Source organism: Zea mays, chromosome 10 (assembly GCF_902167145.1).
Source record: "Zea mays cultivar B73 chromosome 10, Zm-B73-REFERENCE-NAM-5.0, whole genome shotgun sequence".
NCBI lineage: Eukaryota > Viridiplantae > Streptophyta > Magnoliopsida > Poales > Poaceae > Zea > Zea mays.
The window spans coordinates 35,340,084-35,354,360 of NC_050105.1; the positions used below are offsets into that span (position 1 = coordinate 35,340,084).

At 42.8% G+C, this 14,277-nt stretch overlaps 1 pseudogene; it reads left to right on the plus strand.

The window, feature by feature from the left end:
• The first annotated feature begins 3,868 nt into the window (after window positions 1-3,868).
• Window positions 3,869-14,043, plus strand: LOC103642376 (probable serine/threonine-protein kinase PIX13; annotated as a pseudogene).
• Window positions 14,044-14,277: the final 234 nt, after the last annotated feature.

A 14,277-nucleotide genomic window follows, 5' to 3' on the forward strand; every position in this document is an offset into this window, starting at 1 on the left:
TCCTAATTAGTCAACCAAGGGCGTCACATACCACCCTTGTGGTAGCACTGTTTTCCTATGTGGTTCTCCATTTTCCAATTAATAATATGATCTTATCATGAACAATAATTAAACAACAACATAATTGGAACATGATCATATTGAACATTAGTTTCCCAAACCCAGGTAGAGCAATAGCAAATCTACGCAATAATTCATCTGTTTGCAAAGAGGGGAATAAACAATGCTAGGGAAACCTATTAGGTCCCATCAAATTAACCTGAGCATGTCACTGTGATTAATAATGAACATTATTAGGTAAAAAGAAGTGATCAAGGGAACAAGTTGCCTGAGACTCAAGTTTCCCAGGTACCATGATGATCTTCAGATGACTGGTAACCTCACGCTAGACATAGCAATACAAACAAACAGGTTATATGCAAAATTAACATCACACTAAACATAAGATTAAACTGCATAATAATATTCTATGGGTCGTAATGAGATCATGGGTTTGAGAATCACTAAATTTGGAGTTACGGTTATAAAGTTATGATTTATGGAAGATCTACATGATTTAAATTTTAAACCACATTATGGACTGATTAGTATACATCATATGAGAGATTATTTTATAAATAATTAACTCAACTTTAATCTAGATTATAACTTGATTAAAGATTATCCTTTAGTCAAATTATAACTATAAGATCAGAACACTATATTAATCTTAGAAAAGCTAATCCAATGAACATAGATTAATCAAATTAGTTACCTAATTAGAAAAGTATGCGATATAATATATTTGGTGTTGCTACTGCGTAGTAAATATTTATACGAAACTAACGCAATTTGAACGGGTCAAATCGGGGTTGAAACAGAGTAGTTATGGATTTTCTAAGTGTTTATATTAATTTCATATTACAAATTAATTCTAGAATTGATTTTATAAAAATTCTGATCACCCAGGACTGCGAGCATTAATTCTCGAGAACGCAGGGGCTAAAACATAATTTTCTGGGCTCGGCTGCAATTTGTTTTGACTTAGGAAGGATCGCGAGTTGGTTTATATAGAGTGGAGGGTCTCTTTTGCAAATTCGTCACGGTGAAAGAGTATGGTTAAATCTCGACCATTCGATCGACAGGAACGGCCCAGATTAAATCCTGTCGGCCCCGAACAGGTACACAACAAGGACCACCGGATCAATAATCTACGGCCTAGTTTTTAAATATGCAAGATCACATCGGGACCGACCAGATTAGTTTCAACGGCTCATATTCGAAATAGGTGAAGGGGTATGCTTCATCTAATCCTGTCTGTCCATGCGGAGATCAACGACCAGCATCTAATACACGACCAACTAAATCCTAGCAGCCCATTTACCGATCAACGGATAGGGACACCCCCACGCCCGACCGCGCCCTGCGACGGTCGGAATCTACATGCGGCGACACCAACACCGGGGAACACCAACCTCCCCCTCGCGCCAGGGCTCCATCCTACAACCTAAATGGCTCTATGCGCAGCAGAGGGTAGGGCGATTCGAGTGTGGTTCCCTACCGGAGATGAAGGAGCCGAGAAGGTTGTTCACACAAACAGGACGGTGCACGGCGGAGCGCCCGCGCTGGTGCTCCGGTCACCACTTGATTCGGCCAACGGTGCACACAGGCGCATGATTTGGTGACGGCTTTAACTAGGGAGGAAAAGAGGGGGAATAATAGGAGCCTTATATACCCTAGAGTCCAAGCAAGCAACCACCCACGAGATCTCCGGGAGAACATCCATGGCGGCCACGACACAATCGTTCGCGGGGTTCTGTTATTACGAGGAGAAGAGCCGACGCCGGTGGGTCCACCCGCCAGGGAGTGCGAGTGCGCCAAGAAATATGGGCCACGCGGTGATGAAGGGAAAATGGGCCGGTAGTGAGAGATTGGGAGTGTGGACCGAGCGAGGTGGAGTGGGCCGATTTCAAGGATTTGGTCCGATTGGTGTTATCTTTTTTTCTTTATTTCTTTGTTTTATTTCTATGGCTTCATCTAAATTTGAATTCTTTTCAATTCCCAATTTCACAAAGTCAAGTGCAGCAGTAAATAATTCAGCATGGAATGCATCCTTCCTTTTATTAAAATAATCATGAATGGCCTAACTTGATCTCCTTATTTGGATATGTAAAAAGAAGGAAAAAGGAACAAGTAATCCCATGGTCTTTTATGTTTTCAAGACTTTATCCAAAGATTATATATATTTTTATAGCCCAAAATTTGGGTATTACAAATCCTCCCTCCCCCTTAAAAGAAATCTCGTCCTCGAGATTAGTAAGTAAAAGGATATATCTCTTTTTTGTCTCAAAACATATGCACAAACAAAAATCTCAATATGATGCACAACTTATTAGCAAAACATATGGTCAAATAGACCTTATTATTATTCCTAAAATAGTAAATACTAGCTACTAAGGTATTACTTCGGTCTACAAATAGTGCTCTATATATATGTTTATATGATTATATTTATTCTAATCATGTTGTTCATTGCCTTCTTCACCAACTTCTTCATCTTCACCCAACACTTCTTCTTGGTTTTCAAGTTCACCAGGTTCAGCCTGTACTTCTGCATGGTTGACCTGCCCCCTATTGACAGATAAGGGCTGACTCTTGCCTACCGAGGCTTGTCCTTGCTTCATTGGAGCCGGAGTAGTGTAAGTGGCCATGTTGGGACAATAGTTGGCGTACTGTCCAAACTGTCCACACTTGAAGCATGATATGTTGGTGGAGGTATTACGAGCAACAGGTCCTGCTGGGGTGCTTGCTTGAGGACGAGCAGGTTGTGTCTGTTGAGTTTGTTGCCCAGACACTACAAGAAACTAATAAAAGTTCGTGGGTTAATTTAAGAACGTGGGTACCGACGTTCTTAATTGAGTTATGTTCGTGGGTTAATTTAAGAACGTGGGTACCCACGTTCTTATATTAAATTCGTGGGCCCGTAGGAAAACCGTCGAACTTATAGTATTATTGTGACACCCCAGGTGTCAATTTCGCGTTATGTCGGGAGATTTATCCTAATCTCAGATGCTCAGTGAAAAATTCTATTTCTCGCTTGCATATGTCTCTGACTATCCAGATTATTCATTCACATTTCACCGAATTCAGAATTATTCAATTTCACAGAAGGCCGAATTTGGAGCCTGTTAAAACTTTTATTTCTCGGAACGAATGCAAACTCGATAACCATTCTCAATTTATCAAACTCATCTAAAGCTCGTTTAATCAAACGCTCGACAGCTGCTAGTCGAGCTGTGTCCGACTCTGATTTCTCGATGTTCGATCTATGTCCAAAAATTAATCCGACTCCGTACTCTCAAACGAAATGCTCAATATGTCGTCATCAAATCAAATTTATCCGACTCGGCTAAATATCTCATGTCCGAACCGAACTCAAAACCCCGTATCGACAGCGATTTTAAATTACCACGATTCGCCTTCTCCGATAAAAAAATCCAAAGCCGATCAAATCTCGGGACGATTTATTTTCGAATCACGCGTAGGGAATTATTTTTGAGCGAAATCAAATCAAACCCTCGGCCGAGTTAATCGCTCAATCGTCCGTTCGTCCGAACTGTATTTCGCTCTATTCTCTATTGAGACGAATTCCGCAAGAGCATTTTTATTCTGGAAAATATTTAGCGTAGCCTGATTTCGTGTTTTGGGCCAAGCCCAACCCAGCCCATTTGGCCCACTAAGAAAACCCTAGCCCATGTCTATAAATAGAAGTGCCCCTCTCTTGCACTTGGCAATTTTTCACTCCCACCCCTCACTTTTCCCTAGCCGCCACTTTCTTTTCCTTGTCTCTTCTCCCCCACGGCGGCCAGCAGGGAGCAAGCCAGCAGCCATGGCGTCCATCCCTCCTCTCCTTCTTCTTCCTCAAGCCAGCGCCTCCCTCTGCCCCTTGTGCTTGGCGCTCCTCCCGTCGACTCCCATGGTGAACGCGCTGGTGTTTCCTGGTTTCTCTCACCCACGTCATTTTCTTCCTCCCCATAGCAGCAACACAGCTCCATGGGCCTCCCATGGCTGCCTCTCTGGCATTGCCTCCTCAAACTCATCCATCTAGCCATGGAGCTCAGCAGTAGGAGCTCTCTCCCTATCCAGGGTGCCCTAATTTCCAGCTCCCATCCATGGCGCCCCTGCTCCTCCTCTCCATGGCCGGCGCCCAGTAGCTCGACTCTAGCCCCATGGCGTCCCTTTTCAGCCGCAGTGCAGACCGATGAACCCCCTGTCCTAGGCGCTAGAACAGGGAGCTAATGCCCTCGCCGCGCTGCTCGCCCCGACCACATCTCCATGGATGAGCAGCCCCCTTGCAGCGAGCTTCTGCTTTTCCCCAACGCTGCGCAGCTCCTCCATGGTGAAACGCCGCTGTTCCTGTAGCCCCGTCACCTCCCCTTGCTTCCTCGCTGCCAGCGCTGCGCGCGTGCCAAGTGTTCGGCAAAATGTCGAGGGAGACGTGTTGTTGCAGCACCGTCGGCGCTCACCGGTTGGTTGCTGTTTTTGCGCAGCCCCATCATCGCCGTTGTTCACCCCTGGTGAGACCACGTCAATCCTTGTTCGATTCCGCATCGGCATTATTTTCCTATGATTAATTGTGTATGTGTGTTGTTTTGTTTGTGTTTGGTGGAGGAAAGGAACCCCGTGTTTTGCGTGGAGAAGAAGGCAAGCCGCTTGACGCTCGTCGATGTTCATAGCGATGCACAAATCGGAATCGCCATCGTCCTTACAAACACCGATTGGGTTGTTTATGGTGAGCCGATGCATGCCGCTCTCAATCGACTCGATTAATTATTTTGAATGGATGTGTGTAAAATGTTTCGGTTATGCGCATTGGTAGGATCGCGTTTGCGATTGGAGAACAAGAGTTTATTCGATGTATGCGAAATGTAGTTAGTCTAATTAGGTTTTGGTCGATGACGTGCATGTGTGATTATGTGTGTGAAAATACATTTGTATGAAGGGAAGCGTGTACAAAGGAAAATGAAGTAGAAAAGAACTTCGATGTTTTTATATCTTGGTAGGAAAAATATGCGATGTGTTGTTTGATGTGTGCGATTTGTAGTTTGTACAATTATATTTTAGTCAATGTGGTGTACATTGGTGTTGGAGTGTGTGTGGGTATAAAAATGTTTTGGTTATATGTCGTAGCAAGGTTGCCTTCACGTTTTGGTAAGCAAACATGTTGTGTTGTTTAATGTGATGAGTAGATTGGAAATACATGGGATGCGAGGATTTAATTAGTGCACGTAGGTGTGTGAGTGCCGTGGTGTGATATAGTAGTGGTGGCGTGAGATATTTGTTTGAGGTGTGCGGGTATATGTCGTGATATGGTTATACTCGCAACGAGAAAAGATGTACACATTGGGTAACACGACGCTTAGGTCGCTGTTGTATAATCGAATAAAGGATGTATTATTGAGCTGGAGTCAAAATGTGGGGTACTAGTGGTACGCTAGGCAGGCGGTGTTCCAAATAAATAAATCAGTGGAGGTGGTAGTCGTCGTGCGTGATTTATGGTTAGTGAGTAGTTGAATTACGAGTTATGAGAGAATCATGTTAGAAACTAATGTGCGACGTGTAACTGTGCTCGGGTGGTAAACCATAGGTCGGTAGGTATTATTGGTGTCGTTGGCAAATGGGGATGATTCTTGTTGTGCGATAAAATTGGAAAGGCAAAGAACATGGGTAGTGTGTCGATCAAGTTAACCGATAGGTTCCGTAAACACGCTTGTGATGCTTTTATGTGCATGATAAGATCGATGCCTTGTCGTCGTAGTCTTAGGAAATTTTCTGAAATGCGCTAGTGCTCTACTGATGGGTTGAATGAACTTGAGATGTATTACACTAGCTGTATGTCTCGCAGGTTATCCAAAAATGGTGAAAGGTGGTGTAGGTTGATAATTAGGAAATAGTCACGTCATTAGCCAACTCATGTTAAGTAGGAGTCGATGGCGTAAGTGATTGTGATATATATATATTTATATATATGTGGTGTCTCGGACTACGATAATAATAGGCAAGCCGACGTGTATGTCGTATGGCGGGCTATGCCATTCCTTTGGTTAATCAACTTGTTAGATGGCTTTGGTTAAGCTCGTAGTTACGATGAATTACTTGTTGTGGTCTAAATGCGTATGGTTATGATCGCGGGTAAAAAGTAGTAGTGCTCATGTGATGTCTAATTTAAAACGTAAATTGTTGAGTGATTATCGTGAAGAATGCATTGTTAATTGGTTGCAGTAATTTTAGTGCACTAAATGACTTGAATAAAATTTGCAAGTCGACTTGTTGGTTCTAATTGATTGTCTTAACTCGAATAAATAGTAAAGCGTTAGAGTAATTCAAGTCACTCGAACGCGGCGATTCTTAAATTATATAGGAGCTGAAATTTATTGATTGCTGTTTTAGACTGCACGCACTGTTTTAGTTGTGTTGTATGTTTGATGAACTAAATTGTGTTTTCTTTAGATATGTGCTATAGAAAAGTGGTAGATAACTTTATTATCTTGCTGGTGTTAAAATTTGACAGCCATAGGTCTGACAGTTTAGGAGTTATGCTGTTCATAAATTCAGTTACTGAATCTGTCCAAATTTTGTACAGATTTCAGAAACTGCATTGTTTGCTCAATTTAATGTTGCAATCTGTTCATGGTTGTTATAAGAAAGTTGTAGATGCTTTTATCTTTTTGCTTGTGTTAAAGTTTCATAACCATAGTCCTGACGGTTTAAGAGTTATGAATTTTACAAATTGGTTGCTGTGTTCTGTCCACTGTTAGAACAGATTTCGAAAACTGTAATATTTGATTTAGTTAAACCTGGAATCACTTCTTGGTGATTATAAAAGTTATGTAGTGCTTTTGCTGAGATTTCCAAAAAGTCTCGGATCACTATTTTTGGTGGTCTGAAGATTAAGTTATGGATGTTTAAAGTATGAAAACTGAATCTGTCTAGTTCTGGACAGCACAGTCTTTTAGTGATGTTTATCCTTAGTTAAATATTGAATCACCTTGGGATGTTTATAAATAATTTGTAGAACATTTAATTAGCTTTCCAGAAAGTCTAGGATCACTTTGTTTGGATGTCTGAATCTTTAGTTGTGAATTTTTGAAGCTGCAAGTCTGAATATGTCCAAATCTGGACAGAGCTGCTGTGTTTGCACAATTCGACCTTGCTAAGAGTCTAATCATATTGAGATGATAATACCAAAATTGTAGAACACTTTCTAAGCTTTCCAGAAAGTCCTAGTTTAAAATTTTTGAACTAATAATTGAAAAGTTATGATCAAAAGAAGTGACTGCTGTATTGCTGTCCAAAAATTCTGCTAGTGCCTATTTGATTGTTAGTTCACCCTTTTGGCTAAAAATGGTTGGTTAGCACTAAATTAATATAGAATTGCCATGGCTAAGCTTGAAATAACATATGTGTCATGTTTTTATACGTTTCTTTCTCTTGTTAATTGTGATGTAGTATTGTGTTGCGTAAATATCCAAAATGTTTGTCGTCTTTTTAGTGGTGTTAATGTTGTGCGTTCGACGATATGTAGTTAGTTAACGCTAGTGTGTGTGGTTGCTTGTGATGTCTTGCTACTTAGTGTTCAATTCGATAGCGTGTACTTAAAGTATCTTGTGCTATTTCATTGTATTCATACATATGCATCTTGCATCTCATTTAGGACCGAGAGATGATGATCGTGCAAGTGGTGTGGTGCCAACCACAAGATGCAGTTGGTGGATGACCTGAAGAATGGACATAACCAGTGGATGCTCGCCAAGCGAGTACCCCCCCCCCCAGCAAACACTATCTAAGTGTTAAATTAAAGGCAAGCCCCGGTTTTATGCATAACCTATTTATTATGCTATTTTACTACACTTAATGATTGTAAGATTGAATGTGCACTTAAGTGTAGGAGTTGTTTGAAACCCTAGTTGCATGATCTCAGGAATCCTTTTGTGATGGATACTAGTATGCTAGGTCGAGTAGCTGCTTTATTAATTAGGGATCTCGGTAGAAGTCGAGTGATTTTTCTAGCACTCGCGCGAGGTCAGGAATTGGTTGTATCCATTTTGATATCATAATGATGATAGTCTGTGGACAACGGTCCATGGGGATGCGTTGTCTACGAGACGGGAATTGGAATAAGGATTAAAGTGTGGTACCGTGTGTCAAGCGTTTGAATGTACTAAGCACATGCCGAGAAATATGGTAAATCGGTAAGCCTAGTACCTGAGTGAACCTAGCAGTGGTCATATCCCCTCACGCGACCTGAGACGTGGTCTCCCATTCCGGTTATGGTAGGTACAAGTGCGGTCACTGCACGACGGCAATCGGGGTCAGTGAGGCATTGTACGCCAAGGCGGTGAGCCCTGATCTGCTGACGGGGAATCGATGGGGACGGTTGATGTGTGTGGGGACGGAGTGTTTCGCCACGTCGTGTGTTTAGGTTTACCTTGCAAGGTTTAAAAACTCGATTCGAATCGTCTCCTTCTCGTAGCTAATGAGACTGCTTGATCCATGCTGCTACATTGAGTAATAAGTGGAAATGAGTTGACTGGCAAAAGATGTTGATTGATAAAATGTTTGATACCATGTATGATTAGCTAGGTACACATCTAGTCTAAAGGATTCTACTAAAACTTGGAAAGCTAAAACTTGTTTTTAGACTCAGCTAGTGCTTTTGGCAAACCAAACCCCTCAGCCAAACAGCTGCATGTCTAGAGGTAGAGGAGTAGACTCCTCACACCGGGTAAGTCTAGCTGAGTATTAGTATACTCAGCCTTGCTTGTGGCATAATTTTTGCAGGTACTCCTTAGGTTGAATTGGTTGATGGTGTGACTTGGCCTCCATTCCTGCCACCGGGATAGACGGTCGAGTGGGTTACTACTTCCGCAGGAGAGGACCAGGAGGAGTAGCGTGGCTAGTCTTCGCCATGTTACTCGGTTTTCTCCGTTAGTTATTTCCGCTGCATTAAAATTTATGGTTATTATTTCTGAAACTCCAATAATGTAATCACTAATGATACTTATTAAATTTGTGGTATTATGTTTTATTGTATTTCTCTGTGCCTCACCTTCGTGTGAGCTAGTGGTATTTGATCCTGGTAAGTGGCTTTATCGGACTAGATCCGAGGGACTGACGGGTTATTCCTGTTTAAGTGTGTTGCTGCCCTTAAGGGTGCGACTTGGGCACTAAAGCTGGAATATTTCGGGCGGTTCCACCACAATTATGAACTTGGATACCCACGTTCTTAACTTAAATTCGTGGGCCACGTGGACCCCGTTGAACTTAACCTAAAACCTAAATTTCTCTCACCCCGCCCATCTGTCTTCTTTTCACTGTCGACACCGCGGCGCGCGCCCGAAGCTACCCGCAAAGCCGCCAGCCCGCCGCCACAATCTCGCCACGCGCGCCCCGCCTCCATCCCGCGCCCGCCCCGCCACGCGCAGGCTCGCGCGCCGCCACCAGCGCGGCCAGCCCTCTCCACCCCGCGGTCCCGCCGCCGCCGCCAGAAACCGGCCGCGCGTGCCCCGATGCCTCGCCGGCCCACCGTGCCACCCCGCCAGCGCCCCGCCTCCGCCTGCTCGCGCGCAGCCGGCCCACCGCGCCCCGCCGCCCCACTGCAGCAGGGAACATCTGCGGTGGCTCCGGGAAGGACCGGGTGGCTGAGGATTTCAGGCCGTCTAGCCCAGGTGAGGACCTGCATCAATCAAGCACCCGAGCGCTTTGTTTTGTTTTTCCCTTCTTCATCTCTTCTTTCTCCTCTAGCTTTTCATCTGATTCTTCCAATTCATGGATCCTGAGGCTGGGGCGGCCTGTCCTGGTCGAGGAAACTTTCCTCCGTGGGCAGCAGCTTCATGGCATCCGCCGGCAGCCGCAGCACCGGCGGCGGGTTTGACGAGGGGGTCAAGTACTCCGATGGCCAGATCCTCGAGGCGCCCAACCTCCGCACCTTCACATTCATAGAGCTCAAGACGACCACCAAGAACTTAAGTTCGGATAGCGTCCTCGGCGAAGGAGGGTTCGGGAGAGTCTACAAAGGGTGGGTGGATGAGAAGACCATGGCGCCGAGCAGGAATGGCACCGGCATGGTTGTCGCGGTCAAGAAGCTCAACTAGAAGAGCATGCAGGGGTTTGAGGAATGGCAGGTAAACAAAATCATGTTCCTTTTTTCGCTTCTATATAATCTAGTACTACGTATTAAATAACAATGACAATAATCTTGCAATAGAGGGTGCCTAGTATAAGAATAGTATAAGATCGGGGCCTTGACTTGGTTTTGATTGCTCCTGATGATGGTACATGGTAGTACAAGCAAAACAATTGCTTTGTTGTTAGCTACAGATGTAGTTCAATTTCTTCTCATACATCACTAATGCAGAGAGCTTAAAAGGAGCACAAAAGATTTTGAAGGTTCGCCTGACCACTGCACCCTTTATGGTTCTTTATGCTTTGTTTTAATGCTGATGACCTGTCTGTCAGTTTAGTACATGTGTGATGGCTGATTGTTTAATTCAGCTGCGATTACTCGGTAGTGCCGATGGTCCAACGCTGACCAGGAACATATTGTTGGAAGTGTTGTACAATATTACAACTGGCCACATGTCTATCACAATGCAGTTACTTTTTGTTTGTTGCCATGCCTTTGAGAAGGGAAAAAAATTGTTTTCTGAGCTGTGTCGTCTTCAGCAAACACAACAAGTTCAGCAATGTGCCACACATTCTTGCAAATTGTTGTGGCCACAATTGACTCACTTAAGTTCTCTTAGTTTAGTCTAATAAATATCTTTGTTTTGCTAGATGTTAGTAAGCATATCTAATGGAGACTTCTCGATGCCTACCTGCAGTCGGAGATAAATTTTCTAGGAAGGCTCTCCCATCCGAACCTAGTGAAGCTCTTGGGCTACTGTTGGGAGGACAAGGAACTTCTTCTCGTGTATGAATTCATGGCCAAAGGGAGCTTGGAAAACCACCTATTCAGGAGTGAGTTCTTACGGTGCACGTTTCACTTAACAAGTTTTGGAAATCACCTTGCTTATGCACTCTACATATCCTCTGCCTATGCAATACTTTTGCAGTAGTAGGAATGTAGGGCACATGTGGTCACATAGTTTTCCAGAGGTTCAAATCTGAAACTGCATACACGTAAATACATTTCATTACACTAGAATCTCATGGGGCATATACTTGACTGGGAAAAAAACACTGATATTGTGGAGCCAATCAATTGCATTTCCCTTCAGGAGGATGTGCCCCCCTGTCCTGGGAGCTGAGGCTGAAGATAGCCATTGGTGCAGCTCGAGGACTCGCGTTCTTGCATGCATCGGAAAAGCAAGTAATCTACCATGATTTCAAGGCGTCTAACATCCTTTTAGACGTGGTAAGTTCGATGCTATGCAATGTACCTTTGATATATCAATTCGCTACTGAGGTCGAATGTTGACAGTGTTTTTTTGGGTGTGTGTGGGGGAGGCAGAACTATAATGCAAAGCTCCCCGGTTTCGGCCTTGATAAGCTGGGGCCAACTAGTAGCAACTCGCACATCACAACCAGGGTGATGGGGACATATGGGTATGCAGCTCCAGAGTACGTAGCCACCGGTACGTGTCCTCATTCATCCCACGTAACCAGCTTGTATGATAATACCCTTCTTCCCTTGTAATGAATTGTCACGACACAGACTCGGTTGTCTGTCCGCCACAATCAGTATAACGCGATCGTTCTCGCCCTGCAGACCTTTCCACACTTGATTGTGTGAAAGAGTAGGCATTGTTCATGTCACTTTGAGTTATATTGACACCTACCTTTGGTAGTCTCCATCCTCGCTCACGTTTGGGCATTGGGTGTAGGAACAGAATCCGGATTGCAGAACTCATGTGTTTCTTACTCTTAACTGCTAGTAGTAGAAGGGGAGGGAGCAGACTCGATTTGCTGTCACTGAATTCCTAGTGTAGTGGGGCACTAGTAAAAACGACCTGCACCAGCAGTTGCTGCGACCAAGTGGATAAATATCGCACAAGAATCATGAACGGCCTCCGCCTTGCGTCGCCAATGCCCCCTCCTCGCGTCTCCATCACACCCTGTCATGTGTGCTTTATTCTTTTAAATATCTATACACTTGTGACTTGTAGATTGAAACCACACGCAAAGAATGGGCATTCATGTTTGAACGTCAACCTTGTTTTGCTGCTTCTTATGGTATGTTTGCTTGGGGAGCCGCTGTTAGCTATTTGTTTGTTGGTGAATAATCATTCTTGTGTTGTTGCCTGCTCACTTTACTAATAGACATTTTAGTTTTCTTTTCCTATTTTTATTATTTTCTATGCTTCCAACTTATATTGTCTCTTCTTGTTTACCTTGTCCAGGTTAAGGTGATGTTGTTTTTAAGGAGGCTATTTTAAACTCTATATTAAATTGCTAGTTTCGGTCATAACAAAAAAAACTCAATGAGATTTTACTTGTGAAAAGTGTTCTTGTTCTTGTAGTTTAGTAAATAACCATATTTTCTAATAATAGTTGTTGTGAACTGAATCTTACTTTTGTTGATCACCTTGGCACACCGTGGCCAAAGATACAACTATGCACTTTCCGATTTGCATGAGCTATTTGTTTGTTGGTGAGTAATCATTCTTGTGTTGCTGACTGCTGCTCACTCTGCTGATAGACATTTTTGTTTTTTTCTATTTTTATTATTTTCTATGCTTCCAACTTATACTATCTCTTCTTGTTGCATCAACTTTTACCATTTCTTGGAAGTCATTTAGTCGTAAGATCTCATCAGCATGTGAACTAGGTGATGATCTTTAGAGAACGGTTAATTGTTTCTTCGACTTGGATTAACATTACCTTGTGTTTCTGAATTCAACTGAAGGGTTTGCTCCTCTTCTCTCCTACTCTGCTCGTGAAGTCGAGACACGTATCTATTTCAGCCGCCCAACAGGTATACAAATTGCAATGCATATTGCTGGTGGAATTGACCAACTACGTTTGTTTCTAGAAATAACCATGTGAATTGCTTGTCGTTGCACCAATGTGTTGTAAATTCTTCCTTTTTGTTTGATGCATACATTTTTTTATTTAAAAAGCACCTTCCTCATCACTTGCATACATTTTTTGTTTCCTGTGTCTATGATTTTAGTGTCCCTGTTGACAACTTTGGGGAGATTTTACAATATCATGGTGAGACTGCTTAAGCTTGTGATTTTCTTCAGTTAATTGATGAGAACCTAACATTGTGTGCGCTCATGTTGCAGGCTACCATTTTACTCGGAAGCAAAGTTGATGTTCTTTGTTTACTTGTGGTACCCTAAGATAATGGTACTTAGTTTGTCCTTTGCTTCTTCTATCTTACATATTTTTTAGCACAGGCTCATGTGTCCTTTCATTATAGGGAACTACATATGTTTAATCTCCTTAAACTAAGAGCTCGAGCCACCAACACAGTTGTCACCAACACAGCTGTCCTTTATTTTCAGAAGGCTGCTTCGGCAGGACAACATACTTTCTTTAACATTTTAAAATATGTTGCTGCCCAGTCACCTTCTCAGAAATCAAGGCATCACCCTCATCAGGTGTGGACCAAATGCACTATTATTCTTTTTGTCAAATAAGAGTAGTAACTATGGAATTTGATCGCACCAGAAAATCAATGGGTGTAATTGTGAAAGTAAATTCTGAGAAGAATAGGCTGTTTGTTAAATGCTGAATAATTTTATTTATTTTCATCGGTGTGAACGAATTGATTGGACCTTGTGAAATAACATATGCATTAATTTTCTAACTTGAACTTAGAAGTTAAGTCGAGTGGGTTTTTTATGATCTGTTTGTGCATGTTTCTTTTGTATAGTGGCTGAATATCAATGCAAAGATCTTGGTCTACTGGTTGAGAATACAAGAGTGGAGCAGTTTGGCGTAGCTCGGAAAGTTACAATCTCAAGTGCCTCGACGACTGTTATAGCAGATGCTGCCAGCAAAGATGATATCCAGGCCATACAACTGCCAAAAGAGAAGAGACCATATCAAATATGATTGATGTACCGTCGCAACGCACGGGCATGATACTAGTACTATATAGTTGAAGCACATTCTTCCTATCTGGAATTCTGAATTCCTAGAAATAGCTGGTGATGTTTGCTGACTGACCGCGAAAGAAACCGCCATGTTCATATTTGGACTTGTGAATTTGTGATATGTACATATATCCATGTGTTTGAAATCTGTATTGTATGTGATATTCTGTGTTGCATGTGATATTATGTGTGT